General features: G+C 38.1%; 1 protein-coding gene and 1 long non-coding RNA gene across 14 annotated transcripts in view; one reads left to right on the top strand and one right to left on the bottom strand.

Moving 5' to 3' along the window:
- The window catches only part of ANKS1B (ankyrin repeat and sterile alpha motif domain containing 1B), a 1,017,748-nt gene that overhangs the window by 403,591 nt on the left and 590,149 nt on the right, over nucleotides 1-24,008 (bottom strand). The window lies entirely within an intron of this gene.
- LOC121480962 overlaps nucleotides 2,687-24,008 on the top strand; it is a 42,399-nt gene continuing 21,077 nt past the window's right edge. Inside the window, exons 1-3 of the long non-coding RNA XR_005985164.1 lie at nucleotides 2,687-2,791; nucleotides 4,025-4,087; nucleotides 4,178-4,255. This is a non-coding gene — a long non-coding RNA (uncharacterized LOC121480962). The remainder of the gene's footprint in view (nucleotides 2,792-4,024; nucleotides 4,088-4,177; nucleotides 4,256-24,008) is intronic.

The raw sequence follows: 24,008 nt of genomic DNA, 5'->3' as shown, positions 1-24,008 counted from the left end.
GAACAAGTGTAAGAAGACAGATTTTCCATTTATTATTTATTTCAGGCTCTATATGTGATATAATAATTTTTTTAAAGATAAGTCTAACCAGAATACATCTATTCGTGGGAATATTTCTAATTTATACCTATTTGGAGATGTAAGTTACATTTGAAATTTAATCTGTATTGCAAAAACATATAAGTACATGTATTTGTCTAACATAAAGCAAATCTTTGATGAATATTTGTTTAATGAGTGAATGAATGCAGGAGTGAATTTTGTAGTTAACAGAAACGAGTTCAGATCATTTCCTGACGACCTCAAAGAGCTCATCAGTGTGCTAGATGCTAGGATTTCAGTAGTGAAGACAGATTCCACCCTTTCCTTCACACGGTCTATTGTATGGCACTACCTTTAGTATAAACAGGGATTTAATTATTTTAAAAATGAAGTTTTATATTGAGAGATATCTTTTATTTATCAACAAATAAGTTTCAAGGAAAAAATAAAAAGAAATGTAGTGAACTTATATATTAAAAATGAGTCTTGGGGATCCCTGGGTCGCTCAGCGGTTTGGTGCCTGTCTTTGACCCAGGGTGTGATCCTGGAGACAGGGGATCAAGTCCCACATCAGGCTCCCTGCATGGAGCCTACTTCTCCCTCTGCCTGTGTCTCTGCCTCTCTCTCTCTCTCTCTCTCTCTCTCTGTGTGTGTGTGTGTGTGTGTGTGTCTTTCATGAATAAATAAATAAAATCTTTAAAAAATAAATAAAAAAATAAAAATGAGTCTTAAGTGACCTGGCAATCACTTGTAATATATTTACATTCTCAGTAACACAATTCCAACAAACACAAAATTAAAAAATAAATTGAGACAACTGCAGACATTTAAACATCAAGTGGATCTTGAATTACATTAAGGAATTATTGTTTGATTTTTCGTTAGGTGTGATAATGGTATTTTGGTTATATTTTAAGTCCTCTTTCAGAGTTATATATGATGTATTAGTAGATAAGATGGTACAATGTCTGAAATCTTCTTCAAAATGATTCTGGGTACGTATAGGAACTGAATGGTTGAGAGAGAGGAAAACAAGATTGGTCATGTATTGAATGTTTGATAGACCTTTAAGTTAGGTGATGGGTACATGAGTGTTCATAATAGTATTCTCTTTACCTTTATGTGTTTGAAATTTTCCACAAAGAAAAGTTTTAAAAAGTCATGTTGGTAAAACTATAGGAAAAATTTTGGAAATGTGTAATTTTTTACCGTTAAGGAGAAAAAAAGGCATGAAATAAAATGCTGTCATATTTTGTTCCCTAAATGCTTTAATTGATGTATTTTATTTAAATATCTTTACTATATTATTGAGTTCCTAGTTTTCTAACGAAACATTAAATGGTGGAATCATGACCTGTCATTTGCCAAGAACTTTATTAATTGTATGATTCTCATAGATACAGCATTGGGTCAGACAAGGTACAGAACTCTAATACCATAATAAAAATATTAGTTTCCTTGTATATACAAATCTCTTCTGAACATATACATTTTAGGTGATTTTAAACATGAAGCTCTATTAACTGAATGTCATAGTGTCAAATGTTGATGAGGTAAAAAATGCTGGGTTTGACTGGATCAAACAAAACACTTCCAAAAGTGCAGCAGCACAATCTGTTATATTTGCAATGAGAAAAAAATTGGCAAGGATTATAAAAGTTACTTAAGAAAGAACTTAACAGGGAGATGGAGCACAAATGGAAATGCCATAGAAAGTGGAATGTAGGGCAAATTCCTGAGGAGATCACAGAGAAATAGCAAAAGCTTGTAGGAGTTGGGTCAAAAAAGCTCAGTAGGAAACAGGATGCCACATCTAAGAAACATAAAAGGAAACAGAAAAAAAAGAATTCTTTTACTATTTCAGGAACAAAGGAAAGCTAAATGACACACTTTGCTCCTTCAGTAGAGGGAGAAGGAAAGCCAATTGCTCATGATAGTAAAAATGCACATGCTATTGGTAATTTCAAAAAAATCCTCCTTAAAATAAAGATGAACTTGAAATAGAATTACTAGTGCATTGATTGAGGGAGGGGAGAAGGTACAAATTGAAAGCACACAAAGGAGCAACTGTTTTTTAAAGTTATTCCAACATAATTTACTATTATGATCTTATAATTTATATTCAAAGATATCTATAGAATTTACCATCCACATATGATGGCATAATATGCAGCCAATATAAGTCATGTTTTCAAAGATATTTAATGACAAGAGGAATTATTAACAATATAATAATAAGTGATACATGCAGAATCATAGGATTGTCTGGAAATGAATGATCAAATCCACAGTAGTTATTGTTAATAAGGTGATTGGTGATTTTTATTTTCTTTATTTATACATTTGTGAGATATTCTACAACGAAGATTATTTACTTTTATAATCAAATATAACAATAAAAATATCATTTAAAGCATTAAACAATGCTTCTCAATTTCCTACAGTTCAACTCCTACTAGCCCATATAAGTAACTCTAGTTAAGGAGGCCAATAATTGCCACTCAATTGCCAAATCAAATGGTTGCTTTTTGCTTTTGTTCTCTGAAACATTTGACATTGTTGGCCACCCCTTACTAGAATTCTCTGCTCCCATGGCTTGTCTGCTCTAATTTAACAACAGTTATCAACTGTCACTTATACAACTTGTTACTGCAATGGCTGTCTGTCTTTACCACAAGCCATTCTGTTCACTGCAAACCTAACATCACTTCACTGCTTTCATCCTTACAGAGTTCTCACAGCATGTAAGGTAAGTTACTCAGAACTCTTAGTTGCAAGTGACCCATTGAAAAGAAAAGGACAGTTTCAGGTCCAGAAATTTAAATCAGTCTTTCGATCTCTATTTCTTGCTTCTGTTGTCTTTTAGGTAGTTGCAACTCTTACAAGCAGATGAGCTTCCTCTCAGTGACAGGGATGAGAGGGCAAGGCTGCAGTTAATCATGGGCTTTTATATCATCCCATTTAGCAACCTTGAAGCAGAGACACCTACTCTCCCAGTATCTGAAATCCAAGGCAAATCTGGTTTAGTATGTCTACACGTTGGACTAATTATCAAGGCAGCCTGAGTTTCATGTCCAATCCTGCGGTTAGAGAGGGTAATATACTATGACTGGCAGCCTGATCAAAACCACAGTATGTGGAATGCCCAAGGGGAAGTTCTACAAAGGAACACAGGGACACTATTAATAAAAGAAAGGGATAAGGAATGTTGGGCAAATGGAAACACAAGTATCTCCTATACAAAGTAATATAAGGTAATATTTAGTTCCCTTAGCCTAACATTCTTGGATTTTCTTGCACTGGCTGCTGCCTACTTTTCTAGCCTCATCTTTTGCCATTTACTCCCAAGAACTCAACAGTCTATTTGGCTCTGTTCTGAATAGGGCTGAGCTGGGGAATAGTGGCCTCCAAAGATGTCCACATCCTAATTTTTGGAGCCTGTGAATATGTTACCTTACTAGACAAGAGGTATGCTGCAGATGTGATTAAAGTTAAGGACCCTGAGATGGGGAGATTATCCTGGACTATCCAGGTTGGCCCAATCTAATCATATGAGTCCTGAAAAGCAGAGAACTTTTCCCAGACCAGAGAAACAGAAAGATGGCAGTGTGGGAGAGACTTGATCCACCATTGTTTACTTTAGAAGATACTAGAAAATGCAGGGAAATGGACTCTTCCCTAGAGATTACAGAAAGTATTGCAGTCCCACTGACATTTTGATTTAGCCCAGTGAGACTCCTGTCAGACTTTGGGCCTATTCCAGAATTGAAAGAGAATAGATTCAAATTGTTTAAGCTACCATGTCTATGGTAATTTGTGATAGCAGTAATAGAAAACTAATACACAGGCCATGCTATTTCATGCTTTTACAGAGGAGGAAAAAGTTTTCTTCGATCCTCTCAGGGTCTGAAAATTGGCAAAGGAGAAAATTAATAGGAGAAAAGCATAAAACCTTATTTAACATACATTTTATATGGCACAGGAAACTTCATAAGGAAATGAAGACCCAAAGAAACAGACCTGTGCACAGCTTTGGAGGAATATGGTAGGTTAAGTAGTATGAAGTAATTGTAGCAACCTGAGGGAAATTTAGCATGACCTATTTTTAAGGACTCTTTTTGTTTTGTTTTGTTAGGATTCTTTAAGACATCCCTTTGTCTTCAGAGATTAGGATGCTTCTTAGAAGGTATATGATCTGTTTCAGAGAAGAAAGGTAAGGGGGGAGAAGGTTTGTGAACTTTCTACTTCTGTTGTTTTCTCAAATTCCTTCAGCTTAAAATACTCAATATGCCAAGTCAGCATATTTTCTAATAGTATGTCCTGAACCCCATCACTTTCTTGCTTTTGCACATTCTGGCCATTTCATATAAAATGTCTTCCCTAGTGACCCATCCCACTTAATCCCAGTCGATTTGGTGAACTCCTATCATTGTTTAAAATATAACTCAGGTCTTATCCCATCTCTGAAGCCTTCCTTAGCATCAGCCTCTGAGAAGATGTGAATACTTCTTCCCTACGGCCACACAGTACTCTGTACATACCTGTGCTACAGTATTTAACGTACTGTATTGAAATGGTCTTAGCAGAGGTACATCTCTTCCATGGGACTGTACATTTCTTTTAGGCCAGGGACTTTAACCTATTCCTTAATGTATAACACAGGTCAAACAACGTTGTGAGCACACAGTAAATTTTTTTTTAAGATTTTATTTATTTATTCATAGAGACACAGAGAGAGAATGAGAGGCAGAGACACAGGCAGAGGGAGAAGCAGGCTCCATGCAGAGAGCCTGACATGGGACTCGATCCAGGGTCTCCAGGATCATGCCCTGCGCTGCAGGCGGCTCTAAACTGCTACACCACCAGGGCTGCCCCCACAGTAAATTTTAATAACTTTTGGCGAATGCATGAAAAGTCATTGCATTGATTACTTTGAAATTTACACAGGAATGCAATATAGTTGGAAACTGGAAAATGTCCAATGTATTATAAAAAGAGAAAATGAATAACATTCTAGATTTGACTTCCATCACCATAAACATGCTAGAAATCAATCAATAGTAGGAAATTTTCAAATACATTGAAGATACCATGCACATTTTTATTACAAGAAAATTTTTTCTTAATTACTTATGTAATATAATTTCTTCCCATATCGGTGGCTAAACTAATAAATTTGGGGATAGGAAATTGATTATAATTAATGTTTTTGGAGGTAGCAAATCCTTGGATAGGATCCTATATATATGAATTTGGAAAATGTGGTCTTTTCTCTAATTGCATTAATTATTAATATCTAATGTTATCACCTAGAATCTTGCCAATACATTTATATTTATGTAGAGCAGGCCTGCAAGATATCCCCAAATGATTCTTACCTCCTGCAATTCGGTCCCTTGGGTTCTCCCCTCTAACACTAAATAGGGCTAACCTCTGTGATGAAAGGACTTTGTCAAAGGACAATGTATGACTTCTGAGGCTAGATCATAAATGATACTCCTGCTTCCACCTTACTCTCGAATGTTTCATTCTTTAGAAAGAGCTTTATGTCATGAGGATGCTCAGGTAGCCCCATGGAGGAGTCAGTTAGAGGAGAACTGAGACCATAATTCCTGACCCACAACAGCTGCAAGAGACAATAAAAGTCTATTGTTTTAAGCCATTAAGTTTTGGAATAGTTTGTTATGTGGCAATAGACAACTACTATATCACTTGTAACACAGAATATAAAAACAAAAGTTGACCTTATACTGTTAGCTACAGATTTAAAAAATGTTATTATCCTTTTACCATCAGCTTTAGCCTTCCAAACCATTAAACTGAACGGTCTCAGAACAGAAGAAAGATAACGGGCACATCTGCTTCTTTTGGATTTTATATTAAAAAAAAGGGGGGGTTGCCAGCCTTGACACTCCACTGCCAGTTGTCAGTGATCAGGAATCAGTGGCAAGAACGGGTCATGTCCTCCCTTGTCTTCAGATTCTTTTCTGTCACTGAAGCATGTGAAGTTGGTGTGTTAGGTTAATTTTCTATGTCAACTTGACATGATCATTAGGTGCCCAGGCATCATTCAGACCAAACAGTACTCTGGGTGTGTCTGTGAGGATGTTTCTGGATGATATCAATATTTGACTGGGTAGACTGAATAAAGCACATTTCTCTTCCTAATGGAGTGGACCTCATTCCAACAACTGAAGACTTTGGATAAAACAAAAAGGCTAATTCCTGCCTGACACTGGTCTTTTACAACCTTCAGATTCAGAGTGAGACTGGCTCTTTTGGGTCTTGAAACTGCTGGCTTTTTGGATTCATACTGAACTATACATCAGTTCTCCTGGTCTCCCACTTGTGAACTACAGCTCCCAGACTTGTTAGCCTCCACACTGTGTCAATTCCTTCCTTATAATAAAGCTATGTATCTAACTATCTTAAATATAAATTTTAGACAAGGGCATGGAGAGGGAGAATCATATGCAGGCTCCCCACCCAGGCAGAGCCCAACCAGGGGCTCCATTTCACAACCTTGAGATCATGACCTGAGCTGAAATCAAGAGTCAGATGCTTACCTGACTGAGCCACCCAGGCGCCCCTAGTGGAGTGTGTGTGTATAGAACATGGGGATTATGTTAGGCTTGTTGAGCCCCCAGGCAGTCAAAATCCACACATAACTTGATTCCTCAAAAACTTAACTGCTAATAGCCTACAGTTGACTGGAAGAAGCCTTACCAGTAACATAAAGAGTTGATGAACATGTGTTTTGTATGTTATATGTATTATATACAGTATTCCTACAACAAAATAAGCTAGAGAAAAGAAAATACTATTAAGAAAATCATGAGAAAGGAAAAATACGTTAACAGCAATGTACTTTATTTATGGAAGAAACTTTGCATATATAAGTGGACCCTTGTAGTTCAAACACATGTTGTTCAAGGGTCAACTGTATGTATATGATATATAGATATATATAGATATAGATATATATATAGAATGTATATTATAAATAAGAGAATGTATATTATAAAATATTATTTTTATAATAATAAAAATAAATATAAAACAATATATAATACATATCTATCTATAGATGCGTGTATATCCTACTGGTTCTGTTTCTCTGGAGAAATCTGACTCATATAGATGGTAAGATTTGTAATGTGACTGCAGAAAATGAGTAAGATATGACACATGGTCGGTCTTTCTCTTGATAAGGTTCAAGAGAGAAACAGAACCTTTGGGCTTTTCTATTTTCTGGAAAAAAAATAAAATGAGAGGCATAAAAGCTACTTGTCATCTTTCAGGTCTGATCTTCCCATGGCTCATCCTATTTTTCCTATTTTAGAGAATCTGTGGACAGACACATACTCAGTGTGTCTCTATGATTGCTGCTCTAAGTGTGACCATCACAGAACAAATGCCTTGATGCCATCTCATCTAAAGCATCAGAGAGGATGTTTTATCAGTGAGGGGGAAGGGATAGGAGAAAGAGAGTGATGAAGAAGGTCAAAGGAAGAACAGCACAGGCCTAACTGTGGAGTCAGAAAGCAACGAACTGGTTCAGGCACAGACCAGAAATGTCCCTTGGCTGCTGGATTAACACAGATGCACTCCAGTTAATGCCCTAAAGAAGATGAATTAGGGATCCCTGGGTGGCGCAGCGGTTTAGCGCCTGTCTTTGGCCCAGGGCACGATCCTGGAGACCCGGGATTGAATCCCACATTGGGCTCCCGGTGCATGGAGCCTGCTTCTCCCTCTGCCTGTGTCTCTGCCTCTCTCTCTCTCTCTCTGTGTGTGACTATCATAAAAAAAAAAAAAAAAGATGAATTAAATGAAACACTTTGGTTCTAAAGAGAATTGTTTCTGCAGGAGGGCAAGATGGAGCCCAAACAATAGAGAAAGACTTGTATTTTAGTTTAATTTATTCAATTCTAAGAAGATAACACATTACAGTTGAAATCCTTCCTATTACAAGGTAAATTTTGAGTTAGATAAAATAATTATGATTCTGACAAACTTTTTTACATGACTCTAAATACTTACCTTAAGGTTTACTGCTATCATTGTTCCCAAGTCAATTAGAGAATTTTTGTAGCCTTGCTATAAAATTGTTTCAATAGAATGGCTAGGTGGTTGTCTTTAATATCCTGAAATTTAATAGTAGACCTGTGTAGTAGATTTCAGTCTTTTTAAGCAGGAATGGCAAAATTGTTTCAAATCATTATTATTATTCATTATTATTATTATTATCCCATCATATAATTAGTACTTTAATTTTATAAGTGTCTATCAGAAGTCATTTTTTCCCCCTTGTTCTATGCATAGGTAGGGAAGTTACTAACCTCTGCAGGGATGTTAGGGGAAGTTATTGAGGGCATAGCCAAGACCTAATGTTATTTCCTCAGCTTGTTTAAATTCAAGGAAGTCACTGGAGAATAAGAGGTATAATTTTACAATAGAGTGAAGATTCTAAGTAGTTCTTAGGCTCAGGTAATAAATATAAGCTCCACAAGGGCAGAAATCTTTGTTCTTTCTCCTTCTTGATCAAGCCAAAGCACCTATGCATTCAATAAGCATTTGTTGAATGTATGAAGGTGCCAGGAAATGCTCAGAAAAAAATAGGTGAAGAAATGTCATCTATAGATGTCAGGTCTCTCAATAGCTCAGGGAATTGCTACTTGGTTTCCGTTCTGGGCTGGGTTTTGAACTTTATAGCTACAGTACACTTAACTGGTATTACCTCTAGATTAGGGTTTGAATCTTAGATCTACAGATTCTAAAGAGGTATATGGAAAGGCTGCAGGTGGTCAGTAAAGCTCCCAAATGATATGCAAGATGTTATGTGCAATCACACCTTTTTCAGAGATTTCCTAGGTTTCATTAGATGCTCAAAAGAATCTATAACCCATAAAATGTTAAGACTTATGGCTTAGCAAAGAAAGTTAGAAGGGGAAACTCAATCTCAAAGCACCATTTGAAAAAACAAGAGTGGAAGTTGAGTCACGAGCTGCCAGGAGGAAGTGTTGTAGGTAGTGGGAACAGTGTTACAGTGACGTTACAGTGAACTTACTGTGTTTGAAGACAATAAGAAAGAAGGCCTTTGTTGAGGGGCAGAGTAAAGAAAAGGAGAAGAGTAGGAATTGGATACGGAAGGTTGCTGGAAGCCAGATCATGCAGAGTCTCATAGGTCATTGTAAGAATTTTATCATATTCTGAATATATGATGTTATTGATTAAAGAATGTAGTCAGAGAGCCAGAATGAGTATTCACAATCTATGAGAGCAGCAGGCTGTCTTTGAAACCCGTTGTTTCTTGGGTAGAAAAGAAAAACTAGGAACTCTAAAGATATAGGAAACTATCCCATGAGCACTGAATATATACTCCTAACTCACTAGTAGGTGGATGTGTTTGAAAATGATTAATAAGGAACATACTGTGTTATTATTCAAGCTATCATGATGAGTATTGATTTAGGACTTTAAAGAAAGCTTCTTATTTCTGGAGAAGTTGAATATATTATTATATTTCCCAGAGACCTAGTCCTTAGAAACAAAGTCATTTTAGTGTTATGCCATTACTTAAGTATTTTCACTTAGGTGATCTTTATTATGCAGAAAATTTGCATAATAAACTTTTCATTTATGTATTCCTCTCTCTTTCCTGCAAAAGAAGCCAAGTTATAAATATTCTTCCTCAGTAAAGAGTATGACAATGGAAAACAAATATTTACGATAGTCATATCAGATGAGATTGGTGATAAAGAGAGGATGATAGGAAGGCTTTATCTATAGTTTATGCCCCAATTTTTTTTATTTGAAGGAAATAACTTGGCTGGTTATTTCCAAATACTCAGTAGACAGGTACTTATTAAGGACCATAGGATAAAATAAACATTTCCAAGTGAAATAGGAAGGTTGTAAAATTTCTAACCTTATTCATCCATTCATTTGTTCGAATCTGTTAATATCTATCATGCAAATACCATGTACCAGGTATTGTGTGCTAGGAGCCAAACATAGAAGAGAAAGTTTTAATTTCAACTACTCAATAACTAATAGTGTAGTAAGAACTCAACAGAGTTGCTGTAGCATCTTCTAATTCTAAATAAAAATAGGGTCAGCATATTTCTTTACAGTCATGACAACTGAGCAATAGACTGTTAATCACTGGCCTCTCCTTGGATTTACCCTTCTCCCTCTCTACTTTGACTTTGCTTGAAAGCAATAAAACTACTAATGTAACTGGATACAGCAAATGACAGTCAAACTGGACAAGTGCCTAATTCTCAAGGTCAGTGTAGATGAGAACAATAAGTCCCCTCCTGCTTATCCTCTGGATGTGCTGCAGAACTCACTTCGGTGATTTAGCATTCACGATCCCTTTGGGGTTCTTTGGATGTGTGCACCCACTGGCTACTTAAAGGAAAGCCCTATCTCTCTGTTCATAGAGAAAGTACATGCAACTAAAATGATAATTAACTCTCAACTCAGGACTCGAACATCAGGCAATTAATTAGTTCACTCTTGCTTTGCAATTTTAAAGCATTCCATTTTATACTGAATCCTTAACTGGTAAAAAGAAATTCTTACTTGTTAACAAAATGGTAAATTAAAATGAGAATTGCGAGGGTAAAAATTTCCCTTGCCCAGAGACACCTTGTATACTACTAAATGTGTAGAGTATTTATATATGACTTTTAAGATACATTTTGTTTTCAGTCATCTATTACTGTGTAACAAATAACCCCAAATGGTATAGGATTAAAACAATAAACATTTTATTTCATCATAATATTACAATATGGGCTGGGCTCAACCAAGCAGTTCTACTGGTTTTATTGGAGGTCACTGGGGTATGCATGTATTCAGTAGCTAGTGCCCCTACGGATCACTGGAACAATCATCTCCTCTCTTTGTTTCTTGTATCCTCTATACATTGTCTCTCTGCAGGTTGGATGGATTTCTTCACACAGCTTCACACTTCATAGCCCTCAATAGTCCTAGGACTTATTAAGACTTTGCCTCAGTTGTGATGAGCACTGGGTGTTCTATATAAGGGTTCTTATTCTAGGGATCCCTGGGTGGCGCAGCGGTTTGGCGCCTGCCTTTGGCCCAGGGTGCGATCCTGGAGATGCAGGATCGAATCCCACATCGGGCTCCCGGTGCATGGAGCCTGCTTCTCCCTCTGCCTGTGTCTCTGCCTCTCTCTCTCTCTCTCTCTCTCTGTGACTATCATAAATAGATAAAAAAATAAAATAAAATAAAAAATGTTTGGGATCCCTGGGTGGCGCAGCGGTTTGGCGCCTGCCTTTGGCCCAGGGCGCGATCCTGGAGACCCGGGATCGAATCCCACATCGGGCTCCCGGTGCATGGAGCCTGCTTCTCCCTCCGCCTGTGTCTCTGCCTCTCTCTCTCTCTGTGACTATCATAAAAAAAAAAAAAAAAAGACTTTGCCTCAGAACTAAAACACATCACTTCTACCACATTCTGTTGATGATAGAGAGTCATAGGACCAGCCCAGATTCAAGGTGAGGGAACCACACTGAGTGTGGATATTCAAAGGCATAGTTCGGTGGGGGCCTCTAATATAACAACTGCAACTACCTTGAATTGAGTAATCTGTAAACCTGTATGGCACACTCAGGTTGAAAGAGACCGTTAGGACGATATGCATGAGCTCCTTAGCAAGGCAAAGGGTTAACTGGTTCTTGATGATCGTGGTCCTATCTGTTTTGTACTTTGTGGTCCCAATAATACTAAATTTCTGGGAATCACCTTTAATCATCCTGGTCCCTTTGTCTGGAAGAGCTTTCCCTTACTTTTTGACATCTGACAAAAATCTCTCCTTCCTCAAACTTGATCTCAGGCTTTCCTTCCTTCAGGGATCGCTGCTTTATGCTTTCAGGTTCTATTAGGTCTTTGCTTTTGAACTCCTAGAACATAGCCTATATTTATCTCTTTCATAGAACTTACCATATTGCTAAATGTTAATCAGACCATATTAAAATGTCTGGGAGTTTGTTTCATGAGTGTTTTCCCAGATAGACTGTGAACAACCTGAAGGCAGGTGTTGAGTCTTAATAATGTGATTTCCCTCATTCTGTACGTACATATATTCAAACAGAATTGGAACCATAGGAGTCTATCTTGTGCAGTCCATGGTCACCAAATCATCTTAAATGATGTGATGTGCATATTAGTGGTTTAACTAAATTCTATGGTCGATTGAATGAATAAATCTATTTCTCTTAGTTACTGCATAAGAGATATAAACTCTGATTTCAGTGACCTGCTAAATTTTCAGTAAGCTTTACAAGCATTTCAATTCCTAGCTCGGAAAGAAAAAGCAATATGCCTTGGGTATAACTTTTCAAGTAATATCAATGTTTAACAGCATAAACCTTTCAGGTGGGGGCATTATGGCTAAAAATAAATCCATATCCTTCTAAAGATGCTGGCTAAAATTTTTAGGACATGTGTTCATGCTACCAAACACAAAACTATTCTCTTGCTTCTATAAAACAGAATAAAACCTGTAGGAAACCAAATTACTTTGCTAAGTGTGACAAATCCAAACTGTTACAGAGCAAGAGATAACATAAATCAATGGGTCTTGGAGGCAAACACTGGGAGTTATTTTGAGGTGAGTGAAATGCAGTCTTCATCCTAAAACTACATTGCATTCCCATAGATCAAGCTTTTAGTTTTATGTTATATGGCAAATGATTTATGCACAATGATTCCAGCCACCTGAAAGCCCTAAATAAAAATAATAGCAACAGGGAGCCACTCAAGCATATGCCTGCATTTACTGGCTTCCCATCCTTTTAAGTACTTTGTGGTGAGCTGTATATGCCTGTATTTTACAATTTCCCCTTCTAAAACCTAAAAGCAGAGACACTGCAGGGGTTTGGATTACCAGGTGACTCACAGGGCTTGAATTTGATATGCCGTCGCCAAGGCAATGAAATGTCATAAACATATCCTATAGCTACCATCTTTTTCCTGTTTTTAGAATCAGTTGTTCTAAGAGGGAGGGATATAATAGCAGAAGGACTGGGTTCGAAAGCATGGCTCTGCAACTTCTTAGCTGTGTGATGCTGGACATATCACCTGACCTGTATGGGTTTATGATTCCTCACTGATAAAATACTACTGGAAAGAAAAAAAGAAAAACTTCTAGATGTCCACTGTTTCTTCCTTTAAGAATACTTGACTTTCCACAATCCATGGCCTTAGGACCTTTTATAACAGAGGATTGCTTTAGAACCTTATTATTTAAATTCTAAGTTGAAACCCATGCTTTCAACTTGGGTTATTGAGAGTTTCTAGCTGGTAACTTTGACTACATGAAGTTTGGCCCCTCAGTGATGCCCCCCTGAAATAATAATGTACAAAACAGTGAATTTGGAGTCAGGAAATCACAGATTAATGGCTTAAATTATCTGGCTTTTAGTTTCCTCATCTATCATATAAAGGATTGGGTAGATGATCTAAAGCCTTTCCAGCTGTGATAGTCTCCACTAGGACTCTCAGGACCCACTTTTCCTCATTTTGAGGGATGAGTCATTAGAGTCCCAAGAAGACTGTGTTTGATCTTTTTACTATTGAGGTAGAAGTGATGTACATTATTATATGAGTTTTAGGTGTACAACATAGTGATCTGATATTTGTATACATTGCAAAATGGTTACCACAATGTCTAATTACCATCTGTCACCATACAGAGTTAATCAATATTATTGACTCTATTTCCCATGCTGCACATTATAGTCCCATGACTTCTTTCTTTTTTTTTTTCCATGACTTATTTCATAACTGGTAGTTTGTGCTTCTTGATCCCTTTCACCTATTTTGCCTCATTCCCTACACTCTCCCCCTGAATCCAGTAACCACCAATCTGTTCTCTGCATCTATGAGTCTGAGTTTTGTTTTGTTTTTTAGATTCCACATATATGTAAAGACATACAGTATTTGTCTTTCTCTGATTTATTTTGCTTAGCATAATACCCTCAAGCTCCATCCATGCTGTCACAAATGGTAAGATTTCATTCTTTTGCATGGCTAATATTCTGTTGTAGATATACCATATCTTCTTTATCCATTCATCTATCAAAGGACACTTAGGTTGATTCCATATCTTGGCTATTGTAAATAATGCCTCAACGAATGTAGAAGTGTATGCATCTTTTTGAATCAGTGGTTCAGACAGAGACCTAGTAGTGGAATTGCTGAATCGTATGATAGTTCTATTTTTAATTTTTTGAGGATGTTTTAATTTTTTGAAGATGTATCCTGTTTGAAGAAAACAGGATACTGTTTTCCATAGAGGATGCATCAATTTACATTCTCATTAACAGGATAATGTGTTTTCTCCACATCCTTGACAACACTTAGTATTTCTTTTCTTTTTGATACTAGCTATTCTCACTGGGGTATGGTGATATCTCATTGTGGTTTTGATTTGCATTTCCTTGATGATGAGTGATATTGAGCATCTTTTCATGGTATGATGGCCATCTGTAGGTCTTCTTTGGAATAATGTATATTCAGATCTTCAGTTCATCTTCTAAATAGTTTACTTTTTTGTTGAGTATATGAGTTCTTTATATATTTTGGGTATTGATTCCTTATTGGATATATGATTTGCAAATATCTTCTCCTGTTCAGTAAGTTGCCTTTTTATTTTGTTGATGGGTTCCTTTGCTGTGCAGAGGCTTTTTAGTCTGCTCTAGTCCCATTTGTTTATTTTTGCTTTTGCTTATCTTGCCTTTGGAATCAGGTCCAAAAAAACACCACTAAGACCAATGTCAAGTTGCTTACTGTCTATGTTTTCTTCTAGGAGTTTTATGGCTTCAGCCCTTACATTCAAGTCTTTAATCAATTTTGAGTTATGCGGGGGGGCAGAAAGAGAAGGGTGGTGAGGAGGGGCAGAAGGAGAAGAGGCAACCCAAGCAGATTCCCCCCAGTGCAGAGCCTAACACAGGGCTTGATCTCACAACCCTGAGATTGTGATCTGAGCCAATATTAAGAGTCAGATGCTGAACTGCTTGAGCCACTGGGGCACCCCCACTTTGAGTTCATTTTTGTATTAGGTGTAAGATAGCAGTCCAGTTTCACACTTTTGCTCATAGCTGTCCAGTTTTCCCAGCACCATTTATTAAAGAGACTGCTCTTTCCCCATTGCAGAGTATCGGCTCCTTTGTCCTAATTAACTGACCATATATAGATGAGTTTATTTCTAGATTCTATTCTTTTCCATTAATCTGTGTGTCTGTTTTTATGACAATATCATACTGTTTTGATTAGTATACTCTGTAGTATAATTTGAAATCAGGGAGCATGATACCTCCACTCCAGCTTTGCTCTTTCTTAAAATAGTTTTGGCTATTCAGGGTCCTTTGTGGTTCCATGTGGTTCCAAATAAAGGTGTTTAGTGCTAGAAACTTCCAGTAGGAAGAGGACAACTTCTAACCAAGATGTTAGATACTGTTAGTCTCAGGTTATCTATCAGTATCTGGGTCTCCCAGAACCATCTCAGTCCCTCAGGATATCTGTGGTTCCAGTTTCTAGAATAAATTGCTGTTATTTGTGGAACTTTATCCAACAATAACAAAATGACATTGCAACTATTAATGTTAATTTACTACAAGTCAAGCTCTTTATAAGTAAGCACATTACACGCATTACTTTTTTTTAAAGCTTCATATAAATTTTATGAAATAGGTGATTGCTACCACTGTTTTATAGAGGAAGGACAGAGAAACAAAACGATTTTCCAGGTTCACATTGCTAGTAGCAATGTTAGCAGAAAGCTGTATCCAGGTCATTCTGACTGTAAAGTCGATTATGCTGCTTCCTATGTCTAATCAAAATTGAAAATTTTATCTACTCCATATTCTTCCTTTCTGTACTGAGCCCATCAAAAATTGAAATCTTACTCCTCTTGAACTCCTAAAGCTCCACTATGTGTATCCCATGAGGGTTTGTCAAACACTATCTAGTTTTGTTATTCTAGTGTGGGTCTTCGTTCCAAAATTAAGCCTCAATCTTCCTGAGAACAGAAATGTTCTCTTAGATTCCTTCTGCCATTCGTGATTCTCTACATACAGTAAGTTCTTAGAAATATTTATGGTTGAAATGAGTCTCCTTCTGGATTAAGTTCACGTCAGAGGAGAGATGTTACTTTAACCGGGAAGGATCCTGCAGTTTTGCCTGCTAGTTGATCATTCTCATCTTTAGATACAAAGTGGAACAGACGACGTGCAGTGGAGGACGAGCCATGCTAATTTTTGTTGACTGGCCCATTGAAGTGGTAATGAGGCAAAATTACTGCCGTGGGTCAGAGCAGACTTGGAGCTCTCCTGCCTTGTTATTCATCTTTTCCCGAGGGATTAGCAACCCAGGCAGACAGTTTCTTTCGGCCAGGCAAACTCCAAACCTCTTGGTGAAGTGACAAGAAATATTCACCCCAATGTGCATCTTCCCAAGAAGACCCGAGGCAAAGCACTGACCTTCCTCCCTAGTTCCCAGGCAATCTAATCTGCCATAAAGCAATTCAGAGCATTATGCTACAGGGAAAAAACAAGCAAGTAGAAAAGAAAAAAGTGCATCTTGCATACTGATTTTGTCTAATGTGGCATTTGCACACATGGGCAACCCCAGTTCTTCCACGCGGCTGCCAGATTAATTCTTCCCAAGTGCTGCTCTGGTGATGAAACCTGCACCAGCTCTGCCTCCTGGAAAAGGCAGCCTGCGAATGAAAGGTTTGCCACAGTTTGGCTCCAATCTCTATTTTCATCTTTTGTTCCTATTATTTCAAATTCCAGCCAACCATCTCCTGTGTTTATTCTATACTTTCCCATGCCTTAATATGTGCATATATGTCTTCATTTGTAAGTTAAAAGCCTAGCTAAGCTTCAAATTCCAGCAGCTCACTTGCCCCCCATACAAATCCACTCAGACCAGGCATGTTGGCAGAAATATTTCCTCCTTCTGCTAACACTGCTCTGCTCATGGCATTTAAATTTTTTTCTTGTCTGGTTCATGTTTGCTCAATTTGCAAAACCTAGTCCAGTGTCTAGCACATAATCGGCATTCAGTAAATGTTTATGGAATGACTTCGGGTTTCTACTTATGCAGCCTTTGCATTGATGGATGCTTTGGAAACCAAATGTAAAATTTACACAAACTTATCATTTCCAAGGGTTAAAGATAATTCCCAGTTTTCAAGGAATGAGAAACTCCCCTCAATGCTTTCAGGGCTTAGTGCTGCACTCAGGTAGCGGGAGACTCCCTGTTAAGGCAGATGACACTGAAAAATATTGAAATGTTGGATTTCCTGGGTACCTACTACATCACTTCCCATTCTCACTTCTAATCCTCCTGGTGACATCTAATGATGGCAATCTCATTATTAGAGAAGGCAAATGAACAGTGCTCCAAGATTAGCATCTTTGTGCACAATCTCATTGAGAGCGAGTGCCAGATTCAGGATTCCCACCCAGGTCTGTCTGGCTCCAAATCTAGCTTTTTCACCCACCACCCTATGTTCCATCTTTGAACTGCACAGCAAGTTCTAGGGAAGTTTCAGCAAATTTTCTGTCACTTTTCTGAGGTTCATCTCCCACTCCTGTGGCTTCACAAAAGGCCAATTATGCCTGCCAGTGACCTGCTTCCTCTAATAGGATTTCCAATGGCTGTGGCGCCATTTCAGCGTCTGCTCCTCTTTGCCCAGAGCAGAGCTCCCAGGAGGCGCTGACAGTCTGGCAGCAGGTCATTTCAGCTGCTTGTTTTGCCATCCTCTCAGCCCAAACTGCTTATTTCAAACCTTTCTGTGCTACATCACTTACCTGCCCTGAATTCCCCTTTTGCCTCCCCTCAGCCTCTCTCTGAGCCTGTAAGTCACAGCTATCCTGTCCTTACCTGTGTGGTCATCAAATGCACCAGCATCAAAATTTGCAGAATGGGTAGGAAAGGTAGACTAGCTCTATATAATTGCAAAGCCAACTTAAAAGCCCAAATTTTTAGATCTTTTATAGTTTATTTTAGGAAATGCTTCATCACCAAAGCTCTTGGTGGCACAGAGGACAACACTATATGGAAAAACATGGACCCCAATAACTGAGTCAAAACTAAACCTATTCTGAAGAGTCGGATTTGGATGCTGAGGAAGATTTAGGAAAATCTAAAGCAGTTTAACTCCCTTATATTTTCTTTTTTATGCATGACCAAGAACGATATATGATTTTTAAAATACCTAACTATATGAAACCTCTTTTAATAAATGTAAAACAAAACTTCTAAGTGATAAAATAGTGTGCGTCATAGTCAAATTCATTTTTTTTCTCTGATGCAGCTTATAAAAAATGTTTAAGTGTACATGGGAAAAACCTTACTTTTGTATTAGATAGAGCTGGGTTTATTTGAGAGAGAGAGAGAGAACAAGCAGAGGGGACAGGCAAAGGAAGAAGAAGCTGGACAGGGAGCCCAATGCAGGGCTCCATCCCAGGACCCTAGGATAATGACCTGAGCCGAAGGCAGATGCTTAATCGACTGAACCACTGAGGTGCCTCCTAAGGCTGGATTTAAATTCTGATTTTATCACTTATTAGCATTGGACTCTGGGGCTATTCCTAGGTTTCATGGACAGAGTAAAATTCAAGAAATGTGGCTAATCATTTGGTATTCTGCAAGCTTTATTAAGTCATTCCTTTCATTTTGCAAGACTTTTTGTAGACTTTTAGTTTTAGCTTTTTTTATTTTTATTTTTTTACTAGAATGTAAAAAAGATACATTTCTTTAAAAAAATCTATTGCTTTCTTTGCTGTCTGATTTTGTAGTTTCAATAAACTAATGTGTATTTTACAAACAAATTTTGGTGTTATTTAATAGAATAGGAATAAAACAACAGTCAAGGAGTTTTGGTAGAGCCCAAAGTCTTGGTGGAAACCTGTAAGTTTCCTCTAAATACTAATGGAAATATAGTGTGTGGCAAGGCTCTGACTTATCTCCTTGAAGAAGACATGGTTTGACACAACATCATGGGTCTTGGGATTCCATAACCAGTCTTCATGGTACAGATAAAAATTCAGTAATTTTAATTAATAGTAACAGAATTTTTTATGGGTTTATGGCTGCCCAACCAAAGACTACATCTAGCTTCCTTTGCAGTTTGGTGTAGCCATGCGACTAAGTTCTGGCCAACAGTATGTGAGGAGAAATGAGGTGTGCAACCTTAGGTTGTGTCCTTAAAGTGAAAATGTAGTCCTCTTTGCCTCCCATTATGTGGAAAGTGGGTGGGATGGTGAGAGAGGAGGACATTATCTTGAGTCAAAGATAGAAGCTATGTATTAAAGGTGGCAAAAATTTAAGATAGAACATGGTTCCTGATGCTTTTGTATGATATTTGCCACATCATCTTAGACCACTGATCCAAACTTTAATGTGAGAGAAGTAAATTTTTATCTTGGTTAAGCCACTATCATGTTGAGTCTCTCAGTTATATCAGCCAAAAAGTTATGCTTATCTCTTTACTTTCAACGTTCTGTCCCCCTCAGTCTCCTCTCTCCCTGAGACTCTCTACCCACATGTGCCAATCTTATAAAGGGGTTTCTTTGATCTACATTCCAGTGCTCCTATTCTGAGGAGCCACTAAATCTTTTTGAAATCTAGTTGCCTTGCAGCTGCTAGTCCTCCTCCCTGTTAGCCTGCTTTATTTTGAGAAATTTATTTTGAGAAACAATTTCTCAAAATCTGGTTTATGTTCATTCTGACTACCTGAATTTTCTATTAAACTTCCTGTCTCCTCTTAAGACTCTTAAGATCTTTAACGTCCTTAAGTTGGACTTGATACTGACTATAACCATAGGCTGTTTCCTTTCCTTGTCTATGTGATCCTTGTAGTTCATTACCTACCACCATAAAGTCTACAGACAACTGTTTCTGTTGCCCCAGGAAACAGACCTGGTCCCTGGTTTCAGTCTCACCCTGCTCTGCTCTGAGCTCCTCAGCTGAAGATGACTGGAAGAAGCTCGCCGAAGCATACTAATATTCATAAATTATTGAGTGACTATGGCATAAGTAGCACTTTTTATTTTTTTTAAAGATTTTATTTATTTATTCATGACAGACATAGAGAGAGAGAGGCAGAAACACAGGCAGAGGGAGAAGCAGGCTCCATGCAGGGAGCGACGTAGGTAGGACCTGATCGCTGGTCTCCAGGATCGTGCCCTGGGCTGAAGGTGGCGCTAAACCGCTGAGCTACCAGGGCTGACCACAAGTAGCACTTTTTACATATTATCTCCAATCTTTACAGCAACCCTAAAAAGAGTTATCCCCATTATACAGATGAGAAAACTGAGACTCAGAGAGGATAAATATCTTGCACAAGGTGACTCACCTAATAAGTAAGGGATCTTCAATTAAAATCCATCTACTTTTCCCCTCTAGATACATTATTGCCCCAGCCCAGTGACAAGACAAGGGTCCAAAGATGAGGGTCTGACCAGGAAAAAAGAAAAAAGAATCTATAGTGGTAGCATTTTGGCACAGGTACACAGACTCCTGAGAGGTGAAGGGGCTCTCAGGCATCTTGCTCTAGGGTCTACATTAACACCAGGATGCAAAGATTAACATATCAAAGCTGCTCGGAAAAAAAGGATGCTCTCCTTTTAACTTCTGCTTTGTAAATTTAAAAAAAAAAATCTTTTTCTTACCTTTCCTCCCCCAGCATTCTTCTATTTCCCTGACCTTGGCAGATGTTTCTTCCTAAGTCCTCTGAATTCTTATGGAGTAAAATGGCTTATTTTAATTTCCCTAGTTGTCTTTATTGAATTCTTTCACAGTGCTTTATGGAAAATATCTGATTACTAATTCATAGAACAGACTATTAAGGGATTCTCTGGTAAGTGGCTGCCACAGTGGTGTTTCAGGCTGGGGAGCCTCCGCAGTCACTAGTTCTGACCTGCTGCCCACAGGCTCAGAGGTAAGGAGGCCAAGCTAAGCCCCAGGATCTTTCAGTTTACCTTATTATATCACCTCCTGAACAATTCTTAAAAGAAAATACTGCCTCAGCCCCCTGGCAAACTCCTGAAAGATTAGAGAGCAAGGCAATTTATCATAGAAGTTAAAATCTTGGGTTCTGGAATCAGAGTGGGTTTAGATCCCATTGCTCCTCTTTCAGTGAGTTGGGCAAGTTTCTTAATCTCTGTTCCTCTGTTAGGAAGTCTGTAAAGTGGGAGTAATAACTACTTCATAGAGGTGTGGAGGCTGAGAAAATTAAGGCCATTCCACTTTAAGTTCAGCGTTAGCACAAGTACAGCCATCCCAGGCCCCTGTGAATAAGAACTGAACTTTACCTTACTTCAGTTACAGGAAAAAAAACAGTTTACAGATTAACGTCCTAGAAAGCCCCATATTAGAATAAAAACAGAGCCCAAGCCAAGGGCAGGAAGCCCCTATTAGAATGAGAACAGAGCCCAAGCCAGTGGCAGGAAGCCTCATATTAGAATAAGAACAGAGCTCAATGCCTTTGAAGGCCCCATATCAAAATGTAAACAGAACTTGAGGAATTGCTCCACCCCTTCTGGAGGTTCCCTAGACCAGCCCTTAAAACTAAGCTGAAACGCACCTCGGGGTTCAGGTCCCTGCTCCACTGTGTCGGGTATACTTGTACCCTAGCTCGAGCTTGTAAATAAACCATCGTGTGTTTGCATTGGTGTCGGCTCCTTGGTGGTTTCTCGGATTCACAATCTTGGGCACAACAAGAGGATATGCCGGGATTACATGAATTAGTACAAGTAAGGCGCAAACTAACAGTACCTGGTTTATATGAAATGCCTTCCAAAAAGTTAGTTATTGCTCTTATAATCAAGAGTAAGAGTTATATGAAACATGATACAAGATACTATACTATACAATGTGGAGGGTTCCATGAGTACCTGCACCACATAGGCATTTTCTGGCCTATGTACGTAAACCCTCATAAACATAAAATCCCAGGAAACCATTACTTAGTGTGATTCCTTTAACTCAGCTTGGTTGACAAATATAGTGTCCTGAGTGATCAGATGATTCTCTCAAGGAAGAGGGTGAATATCCATTAAAGATCTGATAGTTACAGGAACAATGAGTTATGTGTGAATAGATTTGTTGCGGGTTAATGTCCGCTCAGCTTGACCAAACTTTAGACAGACTCCTTCCTCATCGTTGGTCCCCAACCTCCATTTTCTTAGAGCATTTACTCTAGAAAATTTATAACTGTAAATCATTTCTCAGTCTCTTTGAGATGTAAATCTACTCCCAGGCTCCTGCTGGTTTTACAATCAAGGAAAGTCTTTCCCAAGGAACCCCCACCCACCCACCCAAAGCCATCCTTTTTAAATGCAGCCATCAGAATGATATTGCCCCTCTCTCCCAGGCTTGTGGAAGGGTAGGAGCCTAATTTCAAAAAGCATCAATTAGCAAACACAGATGGCCTAATTACATTGGCCGACTTTCCCCCATAACTGTCCTTCAATACTTTTCTAGTAGCTCATCCCAGCACTTAAATACTCTCCCACCTTTGTTTCAGGGGAGTTGAATTCAATCTCTTTCTCCTATTGCAACAGTCTTGAAAACCCTCTCCAGTGCAATTTTTCTTCAACACTACGATGGGCAGGTAGAAACCAACCATAAAACAGATGTTTCTAGGCATAAGGAATGGTGATGATATAAAAATAGAAATGAAGAATAAAAAAAGCCCCTTGTCCTCCTGCCGGCCAATAAACTAACAAACAAGATTTTGCTTTAGAGTGAGGGAATATGAAGGCAGTGAGTTGTAGGGAGTGATGAGTGTGGCTCAGATTCAAGTAGAAGAGCAATTACAGTCATTAGAAAGAAGTCAATATGTGCTTGTTGCATATATTTGGTTGGTTGGGCTTTGGGAAGACTGGACAAAGGCCTAAAGTGACAGACCTTTGTGAGAAAATCCACAGAACGATTCCTCTCACGATGACAGTCAACTCAATTCTCCAGAGGATGCCTTGTTTTTTCAGGAAAACTCCAGGTGAAGACGAGCCATCTCAGTCTCTAAAGACCCTGCAAGTGTGCTGGGATCTTACCTCCACCTAGAAAGCTTCTCCCTAGAAGTCAATCTTTGAGCGTAGCTGTCAGCTAGAAAGACAATTTTGGCTAATGTCTGAGTCTACAGGGCCAGGTTCATTTACCTGCCCTCCAAGGATAAACAAGGCATCTTTAAACATTGAAGAAGCAGAGAAGTAGAAGTGGTCCAAACACTTAAAAAGTATTGGAATGTTGTCATGAATTTGCTATGTAGGAAAACACAGGAACTCTGAAAACAGGATAGGAGTTATGACATGGTGTAAATAATTAAAACACTGTGGTGTTGACGTGTGAATAGATACATGTGCATGAGGGGGAAGACAATAGAATGTAAATAAAAACCAAAACTTTGGACATCAAGTATATAATAAATGTGCATCTCAAATCACTGAGGACCATGTGGATTATTAATTCACTAATTGATGTAGAGGCAATTGCGTAGTCATCTGTAAAAACCAAGTTTGATCCATACTCAATCTTTTATTAAGTGAAGATTAATACGGAGCAAATTTAGAAAAACCAAAATGATAAAAGTAGTAGGAGAAACTATAGGAAGATTCTTATGTGACATGGGAGTGAGGGAAACCTTTCTAATAATAACATAAAACTTTGAAACCATCCATTTTTAAAAAGTCTTGATTAAATCAACTATAAAACAATTTTAAGACTTTGCCTGGCAACAATCAGCATAAGTTATATCACAAGAAAAATGCAAAATTGGGAAAAGATCATTGTAACTCATGTCACATACACAGGGGCTAGATACCTAATGATAAAGAACTCTTTCAAATCAATAAAAATAGGCCAACAGCATTCTCCAAAATGGCAAAAATATATGAACAGACAGTTCAGAGAGAAAAGTAAAT

This window comes from Vulpes lagopus, chromosome 23 (genome assembly GCF_018345385.1).
Source record: "Vulpes lagopus strain Blue_001 chromosome 23, ASM1834538v1, whole genome shotgun sequence".
In the NCBI taxonomy this organism is placed as follows: domain Eukaryota; kingdom Metazoa; phylum Chordata; class Mammalia; order Carnivora; family Canidae; genus Vulpes; species Vulpes lagopus.
This window is presented reverse-complemented; position numbering and strand designations above follow the sequence as displayed.